The following is a 19087-nucleotide window of genomic DNA, read 5'->3' on the forward strand; positions in this document are numbered from 1 at the left end:
CTGGCTATCAACACTTTCGCTATTCCCTGCAGTTAGTCATTTTGCCAATAGTTGCAACAAACCACCAGTTGTGACGGTCCACAGGCATCACATCTCCCCAGCTCACCCTGCCATGCCCAGTCTCAGTCAAGGAGGTTTGTTTTCATAATGGATATTAACAAACAGAACAGTCAACTCAATCCAGACCCCAGGCTTCAGGGACATCCCTCCTGGGAATTTCTGGCATTCCAGCTCCTGGCAGCCTCCCAGCCTCAGCCAGCTCTGCTCCCTTCCTGGGGCACCAGCCACATGACTGCTTTCCTGAGCCTCTAGCCCCTTGCTCCAGGGATCCACCACAGGCACTCACACTGCACCACTATGGCTTTCCCTCCCCAAGGCTCAGCCTGCCTGCTAGCAGCCCTTTATAGGCCTAGCTGTAGCCCAGCCCTCTTTACTTAGCTGGATTCAGAGCCGGCTCCAGGCACCAACACAGAAAGCAGGTGCTTGGGGCGGCCAATAGAAAGGGGCGGCACGTCCGGGTCTTTGGCGGCAATTCGGCTGTGGGTCCCTCAGTCCCTCTCGGAGGGAAGGACCAGCCGCCGAATTACCGCAGAAGAATGAAGCGGTGCGGTAGAGCAGCCGCCGAAGCAGGGCCGCCGGGGGGGCAAGTGGGGCAATTTGCCCCAGGCCCCGGGCCCCGCAGGGGCCCCCACGAGAATGTCGGAGGCTCCCCCCCGCCTCTGCCTTCCCCCATCCCCCAGCGCCTCAGCGTGCCGCGTCCAGGAACGGCCCTGGACAGCGCTGCAGCCGCATGGCCTGAGCTCCTCCCGCTCAGAGCCGCATGGTAAGGGGGCGGGGCTCCGAGCTCCAGGCCGAGTGGCGGGAGCTCAGGTCCCGTGGAACTACGCGGCTGCAGCGCTGTCCAGGGCCGCTCCTAGACGCGGCACGCTGAGGCTCTGGGAGAGGGGGGGAGGTGGGAGTAAGCAGCATGGTAAGCCCCTCTGAGCTGTACACCCCCCTGACCCCCTCACAGCCCTGACCCCCAGCTCCGAGCCCAGCCCCTCTGAGCCGGGCACCCCCCTGCCCCCCCCCCCCACAGCTCTGACCCCCAGCTCCGAGCCCAGCCCCTCTGAGCCGGACACCCCCCTGACCCTCCCCCACAGCCCTGACCCCCAGCTCCGAGCCCAGCCCCTCTGAGCCGGACACCCCCCTGACCCCCCCCCACAGCCTGACCCCCAGCTCTGAGCCCAGCCCCTCTGAGCCGGGCACCCCCCTGACCCCCACCCACAGCCCTGACCCCCCAGCTCTGATCCCAGCCCCCCTGAGCCAGGCACCCCCCAACCCAGAGCCCAGCTCCCCACCCAGCCCTGGGCAACAGCAGCAACAGCCCACTGGCACCAACCATCACCCAGCGACAGCACATTATGTAATTGCAAATGTATACATATCATTAAAGCATTTAATGTTTTTAAATAATGTATTTTGTGTATTTTCAAATTATTAAAAATTAATTTTTGAATGTATTTCACTGGTTATTTTTTACATTTCCAACTACATGTTACTATAGTATTGCTACTTTTTTTTATGGAAGGGGCCCCCGTAATTGCTTTGCCCCAGACCCCCTGAATCCTCTGGGCGGCCCTGTGCTGAAGTGCCGCCAATCACAGCTTTTTTTTTTTTTCTCTTTGCCGCTTGGGGCGGCAAAAAACCTGGAGCCGGCCCTGGCTGGATTGGGCTCATTTGCACTGTCTAGGGGAGCTGGGCTCAGTCTATCCACAGAGACCAGCTTCCCTGTGACAATGACCTACACCTCGTATTGCTTCACTCTGTTGTGCCACATTGGCATTCAGAAGACAGCATCTTGGAATCTCCTCCAGCATCTTGTTACAGAGGCCGTCAGAGGTAAATAATTCAGAATGCTCCCTGAACTTTCACTGGTGTTTGTTCAGCGTACAGTCTGTATGTACAATCGAACTGTGAATCTGCTTGGTCTTCATTCCCCTTATGTTGCATGGCTTCACCTGACTATCAAAAGGAAAGCAAATGTATCGTAGGGTACTTTTCCTTACTGCTTACGTTCAGAGGAGTGAGCTGGCATCTGACAACAACTCCAGCTGTGAGAAGACCTCGGAGGAGGATCTCTCTCTTGAATAAGATTACGGTTCTGTATTTCTTCCCAAACTGATAAAACCAGAATTATCAAACATGATCTATTTAAAAAGGATGAATGTGACTGATTGATGTAAGACTGTATTCCGGTTCTTATACCACTCTCCTCACCATAGTATCTGAGCCCTGGTCTACACTACGAGTTTAGATCAAATTTAGCAGCGTTAGGTCGATTTAACCCGTCCACACGACGAAGCCATTTTTGTTGACTTAAAGGGCTCTTAAAATCGATTTCTCTACTCCTCCCCAATGAAGGGATTAGCGCTGAAATCGACTTTGCTGGGTCGAATTTAGGGTAGTGTGGATGCAATTCAACGGTATTGGCCTCCAGGAGCTATTCCAGAGTGCTCCATTGTGACCGCTCTGGACAGCACTCTCAACTCAAATGCACTGGCCAGGTAGACAGGAAAAGCCCCGTGAACTTTTGAATTTAATTTTCTGTTTGGCCAGCGTGAAGAGCTCAGAGGTGACCGTGTAGATCTCACCAGTACAGGTGATCACAGAGTCCCAGAATCGGAAAAGAGCTCCAGCATGGACCGAATGGGAGGTACTGGATCTGACCGATGTATGGGGAGAGGAATCCGTGCTATCAGAACTCCATTCCAAAAGATGAAATGCCAAAACATTTGAAAAAAATCTCCAAGGGCATGAAGGACAGAGGCTATAACAGGGACCTGCAGCAGTGCCATGTGAAACTTAAGGAGCTCAGGCAAGCCTACCAAAGAACCAGAGAGGCAAATGGCTGCTCTGGGTCAGAGCCCCACACATGCCACTTCTATGATGAGCTGCATGCCATTAAATTAATGGAGATATCCTATCTCCTAGAGCTGGAAGGGACTTTGAAAGGTCATTGAGTCCAGCCCCCTGCTTTCACTAGCAGGACCAAGTACTGATTTTGCCCCAGATGGCCCCCTCAAGGATTGAACTCACAACCCTGGGTTTAGCAGGCCAATGCTCAAACCACTGAGCTATCCCTCCCCCCCATTCTAGGGGGTGCCCCTACAACTACCTTACCCCTGTGCTTCCCTCCTCCCCCACACGTCCTGGGCTACCTTGGCAATTATCCCCCCATTTGTGTGACGAATTAATAAAGAATGCATGAATTTGAAACAACAATGACTTTATTGCCTCTGCAAGCGGAGATCAAAGGGGAGAGGGGAGGGCGATTGGCTTACAGGGAAGTAGAGTGAACCAAGGGGGCGGGTTTTCATCAAGGAGAAACAAACAGAACTTTCACACTGTAGCCTGGCCAGTCATGAAACTGGTTTTCAAAGGTTCTCTGATGCACAGCGCACCCTGCTGTGCTCTTCTAACTGCCCTGGTGTTTGGCTGCAAGTAATCAGGGGCCAGGCGATTTGCCTCAACCTCCCACCCCGCCATAAAGGTCTCCCCCTTACTCTCACAGATATTGTGGAGCACACAGCAAGCAGTAATAACGATGGGAATATTGGTTTCGCTGAGGTCTAACTGAGTCAGTAAACTGCGCCAGGGAGCTTTTAAACGTCCAAAGGCACATTCTACCACCATTCTGCACTTGCTCAGCCTATAGTTGAACTGCTCCTTACTACTGTCCAGGCTTCATGAGTCATGGGAGCAAGGGGTAGGCTGGGGTAGGTGCGACCACACGGTGCTGCTGACTGGGAGAGCAGCCTGAGGCAGAAGCCTCCAGCTGGCATGATATTCCAGGCAGGACTGAATCTCCATTAGACGAAACTTAAAGAAAAGAATGACCTGGAGTCATTCCCATTTTTGTCCAGGCGCCCCCGACCGACCTCACTAAGGCCGGCCAGGAGCACCCACAGGACAACGATGACGGTTAGCAGTCGTATTGCACCGTCTACCATCTGCAAGGCAAGGGGATGCTGCTGTGTAGCATTGCAGTACCGAGTCTGCCAGCAGCACCCAGGAGACATTCGGTGACAGTGAGCTGAGCGGGCTCCATGCTTGCCATGGTATGTCGTCTGCACGGGTAACCCAGGAAAAAAGGCAAGAAACGATGTTTTGCCGTTGCTTTCACAGAGGGAGGCCTGATGACATGTACCCAGAACCACCCGCAACAATGTTTTTGCCCCATCAGGCATTGGGCGCTCAACCCAGAATTCCAGTGGGTGGCGGAGACTGCAGGAACAGTGGGATAGCTACCACAGTGCAACGCTCCGAAAGTCGACACTAGTCTTGGTACTGTGAACACACTCCGCCGAGTCAATGTGCTTAGTAGAGACACACACAATCGACTGTATCCAATCGATTTCTAAAAAAATTGACGTTTATTAAATCAACCTAATTTCATAGTGTAGACATACCCTCAGTGCCCAGGAAGGGAAACAATGCCCCTTAATACAAAAAAGGCTTTTTACAGGATAGAGTGTGTTTTTTAAGTAGTTTTGGGGGAAATTGTGAATGATGTTAAAATTCTGTATTACTTTTCTCAGGGATAAGATCTTTCTTCACTAATCACATTTACTCACCCTTCCAATAGCAGCATAGAACAGGACTGTCTCTTTTTTATTCCCAATAATGACAGTTGGCACTTGTGTACCACTTTCCATCTGAAGAGCTTCACAGACACTAACCAATGAATCATCACAACTAGCATGGGGAGCCTGAGCCAGAACACTGGACTCAGACCCCTTCAAACTTTAAGAAAATTGAGACCCAAACTTTGTAATTGTGGCTATTTTCTATAAGGTGGAGTCAAACCAGTACATTGGATTCAAGCCCCTCTTGAAGTTTGGGGAAGTTTTGCTTTGGATCTGGATTTAAACTTCCTGGTTTGGCTTCAGTTCTATTTGCAACTCCTCTGTGAAGTTTTATCATCACTGTTTTACATATGGGGAAACTGAGGTAGGGTGATTAAGTTTAAAGCCCAAGGCCACAGAGAGAGAAAAAACCACCAGTTCTTGGCTCCCAATTGAGTTCTCAGGCCACTGGTCATTCACTGTAATGCTAGTGGCATAACTCCCATCCCCAAATGCAAGAAATTATAATTAACTATGTCCCAACAATAGGCCCAACCCTACAGAATGCCCTCCAAGCCCACTGAAATGGGTGAGAGATGAGAATGCTCTTGCAGGAGATGTTCAGCAGTCTGTAGGATAAAGCCCTACATATCCCTTACTAAGCTCACTTCACCCTGAGGACATGCAGTTAAAAATGGGGAAGTCCCATTCTATGTGGCCAACAATTACAGAAGTACTTGATGAGGGAGAAGTGAAAATTCACTGTGATGCTGGCAAACCAGGTGCCAGATCTTGCCCAGGCTACAGGCATTAGCTAAGAACTAACGAACTTGTAGCTGGAGACCAGACCAGTCTACCTGTATGTTAGCTTTGCGCAGAATAGAATAAGAATGTATTTAGTGTTTAGACACTGTGAAATGCTTGTAAGTTGCTGCTTGCAGTAATCTCACTTGTAATGTCTCTATTCCACGCTATAAGAAAATACCGTATATAAGTTTTGCTTTATAACTTTGAAAATGTTTGCTTTGTATTTTTGAACCCAAGCATGGAAAACATCCCCTCCTCCCATCCAGATGGACTATTAAAATCAGATGGGCCATAAAGAACCATCACAATACAACAAACTGGGTTAATGGCCCTATCTCACCTTGGAAATGCTACATGCAAGGAAGCTCGTCCTCTGGACTTGGAAGCTGATGGAGGAAATAAAGCAAAGTCTTAAGAAAATTGTTGATCTCTCTATACTGTTTGAGCTCTGACAGGCCAGAGACTCTAAACTGAGGCAGCAATCCCCAGGGATTACCCCTGGGTCTGCCCTGAAAGATACTTCGAATTGACAGATCACTGTCACTCTATGGATTTGGATGGTAACTCATTTGTGCGTATGTTTGCTTGCTTTAATCTGTAAATAACTCTTATGCCTTTTTCCTAATTAATAGACCTTTACATAGTTTATTACAGGATTGGCTACAGGCTTTGGTGTAAGATCTAGGGTATCGATTGATCTGGGGTAAGTGATTGGTCTCTTGGGATGGGAAGCAACCTGAATATGGTGTGATTTTTTTGGTGGTACGCGACCATTTATCATTAAGTCCAATTTGTCTGGGTGGTAAAATAGAAAAGAGAGTCCAAAGGAACTGTCTGTGACTCCATGGTAAGACTGGTGCAGTGATCCAGGAGTTCACATTTGTTCTTGGCCTGGTGAAATCTAATTACAGAACACACCACTAGTTTAAGGTATCTGCGCGTGGTTTGACAGTCTGCCCTAAGGTAGGTCGTGAGCTACTCCAGACAGTGTGATGGAGTTACAGAACAAACGTAGGAAAGAAAAACCCTTACCTTCTCTAGAAACATGGCTGGCTGGTCAAATTAGCAATCTGGGTATGCTTGGTTTAAATATACTGAACCCAATAACCTGTGTTGCTGCTGATTTTGCAAAAAAGAATGAAAAGGCTGGAATTCTTGATTGGCATGATGAGTATAAGCAAGGAGGGGGAACAAACTGGGACAAATCTAAAAATTTGGGATAGTCCGAGATATATGAAGACTAGATCACTCACAGGTTCAAAAGCCTGGAGTGTTTCCTGCTGTAGAAAGCAGCTGGGTGAATCAGCATTCCTAAAGAAAATCAGTTTCTCTGAGAGGGATGGGGGGAGGCTGGATTCTGCATTAATGTTATGGCCCCTTTTGCTGCTCTGCTGCAGTAAAGGGGCTGCAAACCCAGTGAATCTGGTCACTGGGAACTATAGGCCCCTGCAATAAAGGCATGTAAGGGACATGAACAAAGAGCTATTCTCAGCAGTCAGAAAAGCCCCTGGGGGCCAAAGGCAGCCAAGCATAAGGTAGAGTAGCCATGGGGCTGCTCTTATGTGAGGAGTCTGGCTGGCCTTCCGCTGAGCCCAGAATAGGAGAGAACAAATATGGTTAGAGCCACCTTTCACATCCCCCATTGTGTCCCTCTCCATGCAGAGCTCAGTCAGAGCAAAGAATCTTCCCTATGGAGTTCTAATCTCCTTAATGTCACAGATAGTAGGAAACTACAAAACGCCTCTGATATCCCCAACCATCTGCACCATTTAAAACACCCCAACACTTAAAAGAACATTGCCAAATGCACATGCGGGGGTTAAACCTTTCCTCCTGAGTATAGTGTAAGTGTAGACTACCCAGAGTATGCTACTGGGAGACATTGGACTACTGTGATAGGAACAGATTGGTCCACCTTGGTGTGAGTGAATAGTCTTCCTTATTTTCTTTTATTTTGAGCATTCATTCAATTTTGTAAAAAAAATGAATTTTAAAGACTATTAAGAGCTCCTAGATTGCCTGCCAGGATTATTTTTGAGACAGTGAAATAATTCCAACATGATGATAATTCCCAAAAGTAACTTGTATCCATGTTTTCTGCTTTGCAAACTTAGCAAGATTTGGGCTGTATAGAGCTCTCCTGCTCATATACACGGTAAAAACAAGGACAGACACGGAGACAGGACGATAATTGAAAAAGTCAGTGAGAATAGTCCCTGGTGGTTCCCTTATGGAACAACTTCTGAATTTCAGGCTCTCCAGTCTAGCTGCTTTCACTCCTGCTCAGTGAGTTTTATATTATTGCATTGACTATTTGGTATAGGGATAGCTCTGTTTTCTTGGGGGGTGAGCATGGGGCTAGCAAGCAAGAGACCTAAATTACTAGTGACTGTTGGTAAGTCTCTGTGCTTCATGCATCTCCCACCTATATAAAGGGATAATGCACCACACCAGCCTTCATCAAACACCAGGCGCTACAGACAAAAAGTGCAATGTATTCATTATTATGCAATTAAAGAAAATATTTTGCCTTACCAAAATGTCAACAGAGGGCCTGTGCAGCACATAGAATTCAGATCAAATAACAAACATCCTGCCACCTGGCATCCCCGAGAGAGGCTATGTCTAGGAGGGCCATGAAGGTTTCTGCCCCTTCTCCATAAGGCCGTGCCAAGGAGTGATCTCCCCACTCTTGAAACAACGTGTCAATGAACCCCATTAGGACCTAGCAGTAGAACATTGTGGCAGCAGGCTGCTGGGGACACTGGAGCTGGACAGGATGGACACGAAGGCTCCTGCCCCCACCCCACAGACTCTCTTCAGAAGTTTAGAGTTCTCCACCGAGTGTTTTTCTGCTGAACTGTTGGGGCTGGCTGAGTGATTCTCAGAGCTGGCTGGTCACAGAGAGAGATGGGCAAAAGGGACCTGGAGGTAAAAGAAGTCTCATTTAGGGCACCCTAGGGGACAGTCACTAGTTGGGAAAAGGGAGTGGAGATTACTATGTTTTTCTAATCTTACACTGGCCAAGTATAGCTGAAGAGTGTTTGTATCACTGTGGAACCAATAAGACGTGTGCCTATTACCACCTGGCCACAACGATTAGACCTTGTAGCTCTTTCCCCTTCCTTTGGTATGTCTTGGGCTATTTTAAACATTGTAAATCCTTTGGGGGCAGGATCCATATTTTATAAGTTAGTACAGTACCTAGAACAAGGTGGATCCCAGCTTGACTGGGGCCCTTTAGACGTTACCTCACTGCAGATAATAAATAAGTAATGCAATAGTTATAATGGATTGTTCCATCCATCCTTCTAATTGTAATACCATTAAATTGTTCTTTTAGAATGCAATCTACAATTAAAAAACATATATGGAGTAGATTCATACTTTTCATTGTAATCTCACTTTCAAGAAGCAATGGGTGTTAGAATCAACTAATGCCTTATAGTTCTTAACTCAGACAAATACGAACCTTCTCTAGATTTGGAAATCAGAGTGAACCCCTGGGAGGAGAAATATCATCTTACAAATACAATTACCATTCAAAACAAATTTAAAATTAAGACATTTCTTTATTACTCCCCTTTGGTAATGCGCTCCTCAGGAGCAAAGGCCATTCAAAAGGAACCAGGCGGATCGATGCTAGCAACGTAATGTTTCTGAGGGCAAACAATACGACAGCACGTTCTGTGGGGCTGGAGGCTGCTTCAATGGTTTGGAGAGAGGGTTCTTTCTCCCTTTATTTCATCTGTGTTTGAAACTGATACTAATCCAAACCCATTTGTGACTCTCCTGGGAGCCAGGCCTAAAAATGGGAAATTAGTAAAGACCTTAAATTGCTGTGTAAATTGCTACATTTTCCTAGATTACATAGTCTGTAACCACAAAAGTGAAGACATGTGTGGTGGCCTCCTGGATCACACCAAATGGCTAAAAGAAACAGGCCTAAGAATAAAAACCTGTGAGCCCATTCTGCATACACCAACACGAAGAGACTGCAAGAGTATTATGAAACCATCTGACCTTCACCTATCGACCCTTTAGTGGACAATAGCTTAGCTTGATCCTTCAGGGAATTCTTTCGGCCTGAACAAGCTTGAAAAATCCTTTTATTGTGCCACAAGAACTTACAGCTCAATTCTGCCCAGATGCCCAGTAGTCCCCTTTGCAGTGCCTCTGATGATCATGTCCATCCGTGATTGTGTTCTCTAGGCTGTGACAGGGACCATGAACATTTTCAAAAGATCTGCTGATTCTTTCAGAAATGATTTGGGGGAAGAAAATGTGTCACTTTCTGAGTGAGAAGATGGGCTTCCCTTTCTTGTCTTTTCCCCAGATTACTAGGAGAAGCAAAAAGAAGCCAAGGAGGAAAGACTGTTTGCACAGCCCAGAGCATAATGGGGCTGCAATCTTGATCAGGTCATATGGGTGTTTCCAGAGTATAAATATTTACTACTAAAAAAAATAAGGGTGAGACTCATCCCGGGGGGGTTCAATGTAGTGGCTTCTGCAAGACCTTCTGCTACCAGGAGGTGCTGTAATGGGGCCAACAAACCCCATTCTGAACTTAGAGAGAGGAGTGAGGAGAGTCTTCCCTCCTTACAAGCAAGCAGCTTGACCACACCCCCATGCAGCTGCCAGAGCTGCCTAACATGGAGGCAAGAATGCAGAGCTGCAGCCAATAGAGGAAACAAAGCCTTCTATAAAGGGGAGAGCACAGAGAAGGAAAGGGGGGCAAAAAGGCTTAGGACAGTAAAGGGGAGACAGCAACCGGAGACTGAAGCAGACTGCAAGCCCTAAAAATTAAGGGATTGCTAGCAGGGCCGGCTCCAGGGTTTTTGCTGCCCCAAGCGGCGCAAAAAAAAAAAAAAAAAAAAAAAAAGCCGCTATCGCGATCTGCGGCGGCAATTCGGCGGGAGGTCCTTGGCTCCGAGCAGGAGTGAGGGACCGTCCGCCGAATTGCCGCCGAATAGTTGGACCTGCCGCCCCTCTCCAGAGTGGCCGCCCCAATAAGGAGCCAAATGTGGCTGGAAAGGCAAAAGTTGCCCTGGGGATGATGTGCAGGTGTGTCACCTACTAGCTGATCAGATTTGTGCAAAAATATGATGGAATTGTGGGGTTTATGATAAAAGCATGACATATGCCACAGTCTTAAAGAATAACTTAATCAAGATTTTGTAAGATAAAACCAGGCCATTAACAGAGCCTATCAAGCGAAGGAAATCTCCGAGACCAAGCTGCAGCTTTCCTCCTTCAAAAATGGTGGGGAATGCGATGTTTCAAAATACTGACGACTGCGAAAGACTTTGTTTCTTAATTCATTTGTAGGCTGCATGTTTCTGTAAGCTGCCTTTTCAGTCTTTTTGAGACACAGCAATAACATGGCATGCATAGATTAATCTGAAATATCATTATTAGCGAAGAGAAATGTAGCTTTCTGGTCATGAACAGAACCTTGCAAACGTATTGTGGTGTTTTTCTATATAATTAATATTTTAGTAAACACTCCCTGGTGATACACTGCAGAGCATGTTAATTCTTAATATTTTTGTATAATCTCAAGCCAAGACAATAGGAATACTAATGTATAAAAATAAAAACCCACTGGGATGGTCTAAGATGATAAGCAGTAGGAAAAATGCATACAGAATTTAAAACAGCTGCCACAACCAACTTGCCATGGATTGGCAATAGCCCCAGATCTGAAGATCTTTATTAGGCCATGCCCTAAATCGCTGGCAGATTTCATGCTTTCATCATAAACCCCACAATTCTTTGGCAACAGTGGGAGCTCTAGAGGCATTGAGCCTGAGGCAGATGTGTTGCCTCTTGTTATGCAGGGGGAGTGTGTTGCCTATGTTCTCACCTTGCAGGACCTGCTCTGCTAATTAGTGCATGGGGGTGGATCAAGGCCCCACCACTCCCTGCCCATTTAAGGGCCGCCCACAGATTGCAATGTCCTTGCATTCTGAGAGAGCAAGTACTGGGACTGTACTGTAATGCACATTGGAAAACATAATCCTAACTATACATATACAATGATGGGGTCTAAATTAGCTGTTACCACTCAAGAAAGAGATCTTGGAGTCATTGTGGATAGTTCTCTGAAATCATCCACTGAATATGCAGTGGCAGTCAAAAAAGCGAACAGAATGTTGGGAATCATTAAGAAAGGGATAGATAATAATACAGAAAATATCACATTGCCTCTATATAAATCCATGGTACACCCACATCTTGAATACTGCGTGCAGATGTGGTCGCCCCATCTCAAAAATGATATATTGGAATTGGAAAAGGTTCAGAAAAGGGCAACAAAAATGATTAGGGGTATAGAACAGCTTCCGTGTGAGGAGAGATTAATAAGACTGGGACTTTTCAGCTTTGAAAAGAGGCAACTAAGGGGAGATATGATACAGGTCTATAAAATCATGACTGGTGTGGAGAAAGTAAATAAGGAAGTGTTATTTACTTTTTCTCATAATACAAGAACAAGGGGCCACCAAATGAAATTAATAGGTAGTAGATTTAAAACAAACACAAGAAAGTATTTTTTCATGCAACACACTGTCAACCTGTGGAACTCCTTGCCAGAGGGTGTTGTGAAGGCCAATACTATAACGGGGGTTCAAAAGGGAGCTAGATAGATTCATGGAAGATAGGTCCATCAATGGTTATTAGCCAGGATGGGCAGGAATGGTGTCCCTAGCCTCTGTTTGCCAGAAACTGGGATTGGGAGACAGGGCATGGATCACTTGATGATAACCTGTCTGTTCATTCCCTCTGGGCACCTGCCATTAGCCACAGTCAGAGGACAGGATACTGGCCGTTTTTATATTCTTATGTACCTAAGGGAGCAGGAGGGAAAAGGATTCTTACATAGGGGCAGGCATCACCTGTCTGAAATGTGGAAACATGAAGCTGAGTGAGTAATGCATTACAATGCTTATCTCAGATGGATAGGAATCTGCTATGGATTTGGAAATCTTAGTAGACATGTAGGCAGAGTGTATGGCTTCACAAATACAATTGTTATTCAATCCAAATGGAAAGTGTTCCTTTCTTCTTGAAAAAAGCAACAGAGGGTCCTGTGGCACCTTTGAGACTAACAGAAGTACTGGGAGCATAAGCTTTCGTGGGTAAGAACCTCACTTCTTCAGATGCAAGTAATGGAAATCTCCAGAGGCAGGTATATATCAGTGTGGAGATAACGAGGTTAGTTCAATCAGGAAGGGTGAGGTGCTCTGCTAGCAGTTGAGGTGTGAACACCAAGGGAGGAGAAACTGTTTCTGTAGTTGGATAGCCATTCACAGTCTTTGTTTAATCCTGATCTGATGGTGTCAAATTTGCAAATGAACTGGAGCTCAGCAGTTTCTCTTTGGAGTCTGGTCCTGAAGTTTTTTTGCTGTAAGATGGCAACCTTTACATCTGCTATTGTGTGGCTAGGGAGGTTGAAGTGTTCTCCTACAGGTTTTTGTATATTGCCATTCCTGATATCTGACTTGTGTCCATTTATCCTCTTGCGTAGTGACTGTCCAGTTTGGCCAATGTACATAGCAGAGGGGCATTGCTGGCATATGATGGCATATATAACATTGGTGGACGTGCAGGTGAATGAGCCGGTGATGTTGTAGCTGATCTGGTTAGGTCCAGTGATGGTGTTGCTGGTGTAGATATGTGGGCAGAGTTGGCATCGAGGTTTGTTGCATGGGTTGGTTCCTGAGTTAGAGTTGTTATGGTGCGGTGCGTGGTTGCTGGTGAGAATATGCTTAAGGTTGGCAGGTTGTCTGTGGGCGAGGACTGGCCTGCCTCCCAAGGTCTGTGAAAGTGAGGGATCATTGTCCAGGATGGGTTGTAGATCACTGATGATGCGTTGGAGAGATTTAAGCTGAGGACTGTAGGTGATGGCCAGTGGAGTTCTGTTGGTTTCTCTTCTGGGCCTGTCTTGTAGCAGGAGGCTTCTGGGTACACGTCTGGCTCTGTTGATTTGTTTCTTTATTTCCTTGTGTGGGTATCGTAGTTTTGAGAATGCTTGGTGAAGATCTTGTAGGTGTTGGTCTCTGTCTGAGGGGTTGGAGCAGATGCGATTGTACCTCAGTGCTTGGCTGTAGACGATGGATCGTGTGGTGTGACCGGGGTGGAAGCTGGAGGCATGAAGGTAGGCGAAGCGGTCGGTGGGTTTTCGGTATAGGGTGGTGTTAATGTGGCCATCGCTTATTTGTACGGTGGTGTCCAGGAAGTGGACCTCCCGTGTAGATTGGTCCAGGCTGAGGTTGATGGTGGGGTGGAAGCTGTTGAAAGCATGGTGGAATTCTTCCAGGGCCTCCTTCCCATGGGTCCAGATGATGAAGATGTCATCAATATAGCGTAGGTAGAGAAGGGGCATGAGTGGACGGGAGCTGAGGAAGCGTTGTTCCAGGTCAGCCATAAAAATGTTGGCATATTGTGGGGCCATGCGGGTGCCCATAGCGGTGCCACTGGTCTGGAGGTATATATTGTCACCAAATTTGAAATAATTGTGCGTGAGGATAAAGTCACAGAGCTCAGCAATAAGTTGTGCTGTGTCATCATCAGGGATACTGTTCCTGACAGCTTGTATTCCATCTGTATGTGGGATGTTTGTGTAGAGAGCCTCTACATCCATGGTGGCTAGGATGGTGTTTTCTGGGAGGTCACCAATGCATTGTAGTTTCCTCAGGAAATCTGTGGTGTCACGGAGATAGCTGGGAGTGCTGGTGGCGTAGGGTCTGAGTAGGGAGTCCACATATCCAGACAGTCCTTCAGTGAGAGTGCCAATGCCCGAGATGATGGGGCGTCCAGGATTTCCAGGTTTGTGGATCTTAGGTAGTAGATAGAATAACCCCGGTCGGGGCTCTAAGGGTATGTTGATTTGTTCCTGTGTTAGTGTAGGGAGTGTCCTGAGTAGATGGTGTAGTTTCTTAGTGTATTCCTCAGTGGGATCTGAGGAAAGCGGCCTGTAGAATTGGGTATTGGAGAGTTGTCTGGCAGCCTCCTCCTGGTAGTCAGACCTGTTCATGATGACAACAGCACCTCCTTTATCAGCCTCTTTGATGATAATGTCAGGGTGGTTTCTGAGGCTGTGGATGGCATTGCGTTCTGCACGACTTAGGTTATGAGGCAAGCGATGTTGTTTTTCCACAATTTCTGCCTGTGCACGTCGGCGGAAGCATTCTATGTATAGGTCCAGACTGTCATTTCGACCCTCAGAAGGAGTCCATGTGGAGTTCTTCTTCCTGTGTTGTTGGTGGGAGGGTATCTGTGTATCAGTGCGCTGTACAGTGTTATCATGAAAGTATTGAGTCGGAGGCGGCGAAAGTAGGCTTCCAGATCACCACAGAACTGTATCATGTTCGTGGGGGTGCTGGGGCAAAAGGAGAGTCCCCGAGATAGGACAGACTCTTCTGCTGGGTTGAGTGTGTAGCTGGATAAATTGACGATATTTCTGGGTGAGTTAGGGGTACCCCTGTTGTGGCCCCATGTGGCAGGTAGGATTTTAGACAGCTTACGGTCCTTTTTCCTTTGTAGAGAGGTGAAGTGTGTAATGTAGATCTCCTGTCTTATTTTAGTAAAGTCCGTTTGTGTGGAGGGTTGGTTATTTATGAGAGTCTCCAGGTTGGAGAGCTCTTTCTTGATGTTTTTCTGTTTGCTGTATAGGATGCTGATCAGATGGTTCCTCAGTTTCTTTGATAACGTATGGCATAATCTTTCACTGTGGTCTGTGCAGTATGTAGATAGCAATGGATTTTTCACCTTCAGTCCATTAGGTATGATGTCCATCTGTTTGCATTTGGAAAGGAAGATGATATCTGTCTGTATTTGTGCAAGTTTCTTCATGAGGTTGATAGATTTCCATTCCATACGGCTAAATGCAGTGCCTTGCATGGTGTCAAGTATCAGAGGGGTAGCCATGTTAGTCTGAATCTGTAAAAAGCAACAGAGGGTCCTGTGGCACCTTTGAGACTAACAGAAGTACTGGGAGCATAAGCTTTCGTGGGTAAGAACCTCACTTCTTCAGATGCAACAAACCTCGATGCCAACTCTGCCCACATATCTACACCAGCAACACCATCACTGGACCTAACCAGATCAGCTACAACATCACCGGCTCATTCACCTGCACGTCCACCAATGTTATATATGCCATTATATGCCAGCAATGCCCCTCTGCTATGTACATTGGCCAAACTGGACAGTCACTACTTTCTTCTTGCTCTTTCTTTCCCTTATTCCATCCCTCTGTTTCATTTTCCCTTTGATTTTCTACTTTCATGCACTCCTTTTAGCATATTCTTTTCATTCTACCGTGTTAAATAATAATATAATATATGGAGATATACCTATCTCATAGAACTGGAAGGGACCTTGAAAGGTCATTGAATCCAGTCCCTTGCCTTCACTAGCAGGACCAAATAATGATTTTGCCCCAGATCCCTAAGTGTCCCCCTCAAGGATTGAGCTCACAACCCTGGGTTTAGGAGGCCAATGCTCAAACCACTGAGCTATCCCTCTCCCTTCACTGGTTGAGCTATTTCTGTGTCTCCTCCTTCTTTGGCCTGGTCTACACTGGGGGGGGGGGTAATCGACCCAAGATACGCAACTTCAGCTATGAGAATAGCGTAGCTGAAGTCGATGTATCTTAGTTCGATTTACCTTGTGTCCTCACGGCGCGGGATTGACTGTCACCGCTCCCCCATCGACTCCACTTCGGCCTCTTGCCACGGTGGAGTTCCGGAGTCGATGGCAGAGCGATCGGGGATTGATTTATCACATCTACACTAGATCGATCACTACCCGCCGATCCGGTGAAGGCGTACCCTTTGTCTGTTCCTTCTTTTGTTATGTTCACAGCACACACACAGAAAATAGATAAAAACATACATACTCTGGCTGGAAGGTTGTAACGTAGCACTACTTTATTTTTTAGAATGCAAAACAATAACACACAAGAACTCAAAATACACACAGAGAGAAAACAGGCTGCTCCTGAAGACAGGGAGGCACCACTGAACCCCATGTTGTTTTAAGCTGATTTTTCCAAGACTGACTCTGATTGCATGCTTTGCTACAGAGCCCCCTAGCCTGCAAGCAGGATCAGGAAACCCCAGCACTCTTAAAGTAATAATGTGCAAATCCAAAACAGCTCTCAATACACCACGCGTTCCCCAAGACTTTCCATCTTTTTATTTCTCCTTCAGTTCTACATTTCTCCTTTTTTCCATCCTCACCCCCAAATTCCCCATCGCTTACCTCTCTTCCACTGCTATTCTCCATTCCTCTTTGTCAGACCATTCCCTTCTATCAACACCCCTTTTAAAAAAAATCTTCAGGTGCAATGGGTAGCCCTGCTGACCACTCTCATGGCCACAGAGTGGATCCCCAGGGTTTACTTGCTGGAGACTTCTGATGAAACTGTGCCTCTGCCTGCTTCCTTCTTGATCAGCTTCTCTAATGCCATTATTATTGGTAGTAGTAACACAATAGGTGCCTAGGGAATCAAGAATCAGGGTCCCATTGTGCAGTGCTCTGCAGAAACAAGCATAAAGAGACAGTCACTGCCCCAGAGAGGTTTTTAGAATCATTTCCCCAAAACGATGCAAGTCACTATGAAAGAACTGGAGGCTCACATGGTGGTAATAATACCTATTGGCTTATACTGCTGCTCTTGCTGTTGTTAGTACTAGTGGATCTAGACTGGTATTAAACCTTCGGAGAATTCCTTACATCTCTCAGCTTAAATGCAGCTCAGAGAGTCCCATGGAAAAGAAAAGAACCAGCAGAGAGTTTCTACCATGAAGAAATAATGTGCAGGTAGATCTGGCCTGGGACCTGAGAAAATTCATTCTTGGAGTAGAAAATGCCATTGTTCCCAAAATACCTCAGCCTCCTTCTTCCTGGCTGAATGGGAAACCCAGAGGAGAGCAGCTGAACATTCAGCCAAACATCTGCAGACAGAGAGCCTTTGAAACCTAAGGAGGAATAATCTGCCAGGGCAGACTTGAAAGGATAGTACCTGCATGGCTGTATCATGCTTAGAGAGGTAATGACCTGGGGAAGAGTTAGCACGATTACACTATGTGGTAGGTTCTAAAGGGGAGATGCCTTAGCCACTCTTCAAGGGTGCTACAGTCCCAAAACCTGTTCAAGTCCTTAAAGAGTTAGCCCTATTTCAAAGGGGTCCTGACTCACTCAGGAAGCAGTACCAAGCACAGCAGAGAGTAAACGAGTATCAGTGAATTGGGTGACTGGACATGAAGCAGGAATGAGCTACACACAGGAAATTTGGACGTGGAATGTGCTTTCCAGTACTACTTCAGGGTTTGTAGTCGGTCACCTACAGGTAGAGGACATCAAGAAGAGATGGGTGTGACACCCCGACACCCCGATATTCACCACTGTCATGTAATTAGGATATGTCTTATACAAAGTATGCCTTGTGAGGTGTCATACTAAAAGTCTTGATCTGCTAGACAGTAATATCTCTTTGGATTGTATGTGCTGTCAGTGTATGTGAAGTTATGAACTTTGGCTATGTATGTGTTGCTGAAACATGTCCTGAGGTTGGAAACACCCACAAGCAGCCTTTCAGGATACGATAGTAAAAAGGTCAAACAATGTTAATGGGGAAATACACACAAGTGCAAGGATTACTCCAGGAACTGTGTACAAGAGAAACCGCTCAGAGATAGCACCATGCAATGGGAACTGTTTGACCCAGGTCACAGCAAAAGAACTTTCCAGCAAGTGGGGAGAAGATATAAAAGGGAAAAATTATATCATGGGGCACTTCACTTTCCCTACAACAACACACCTGAGGAACAAAGACTGAACTGTGGGAAGTGATGGTCCCAGGCTAGAAGGATTTTTAGCCTGTGTATGAAAACCTGGGAAAGCCAAGGCAACTTACACCTTAAGAATCTGCCAGCCTGCTTTGATCTCTTTGCTATCCCCCTTATAATCACTTAAAAATCTATCTTTTGTAGTTAATAAATTTGTTTTGTTTTTTCTCTAAAACCAGTGTGGAACTCAGACTTGGGGCAGAAAGCTGTTGCATATCTCTCTCCACATTGAGGGAGAGGGTGAACTTTATGAGTTTACGCTGTATAGTTCTCTGTGCAGCGCAAGATGACACAATTTTGGGTGTACACTCCAGAGGGGGTGTGCACTTGCATGCTGGGCAATTCCTTAGCTGAGATCTCCCATGCAGAGCTGATCTCAGCAACTGTGTGAATAAAGCTGCAGCTGGGTGTGTCTCTACCTGTGTGTGTGCTCGAAGTGTGCTTGAGCAGCACAGAGTAAGGGGAACCCAGGCTGGTGGGACAGGCAGGCTCAGTGGTATCCCAGTTACAAGTGGCACCCCGGGGGGAACCCGTCACAATGGGATCATCAACAAGATTGACTGTAGAGGAGTCAGTGGACCAACGGGAATATTAAATAAGACCAGGAAGCAGAGTCAAGCCAGACTTGCAAGATCTAAGTAGCAAAGACTATCACCCACCAAGCAAGAGGCAAACTGAAAGGGGGTCCCTTGATGAAGTGGCCAAAGGGCAGAATTATCTTTGTATCCTCCTCCAGAACTGTCCTTTGGGACTTCTGAACTACGCTAAGCATATTTACCTTTCCGTCAGCCTTAATCCAAACGTCTTGACAAGCAG

The sequence above is a fragment of the Trachemys scripta genome, chromosome 1 (assembly GCF_013100865.1).
Source record: "Trachemys scripta elegans isolate TJP31775 chromosome 1, CAS_Tse_1.0, whole genome shotgun sequence".
Taxonomy (NCBI): Eukaryota; Metazoa; Chordata; order Testudines; family Emydidae; genus Trachemys; species Trachemys scripta.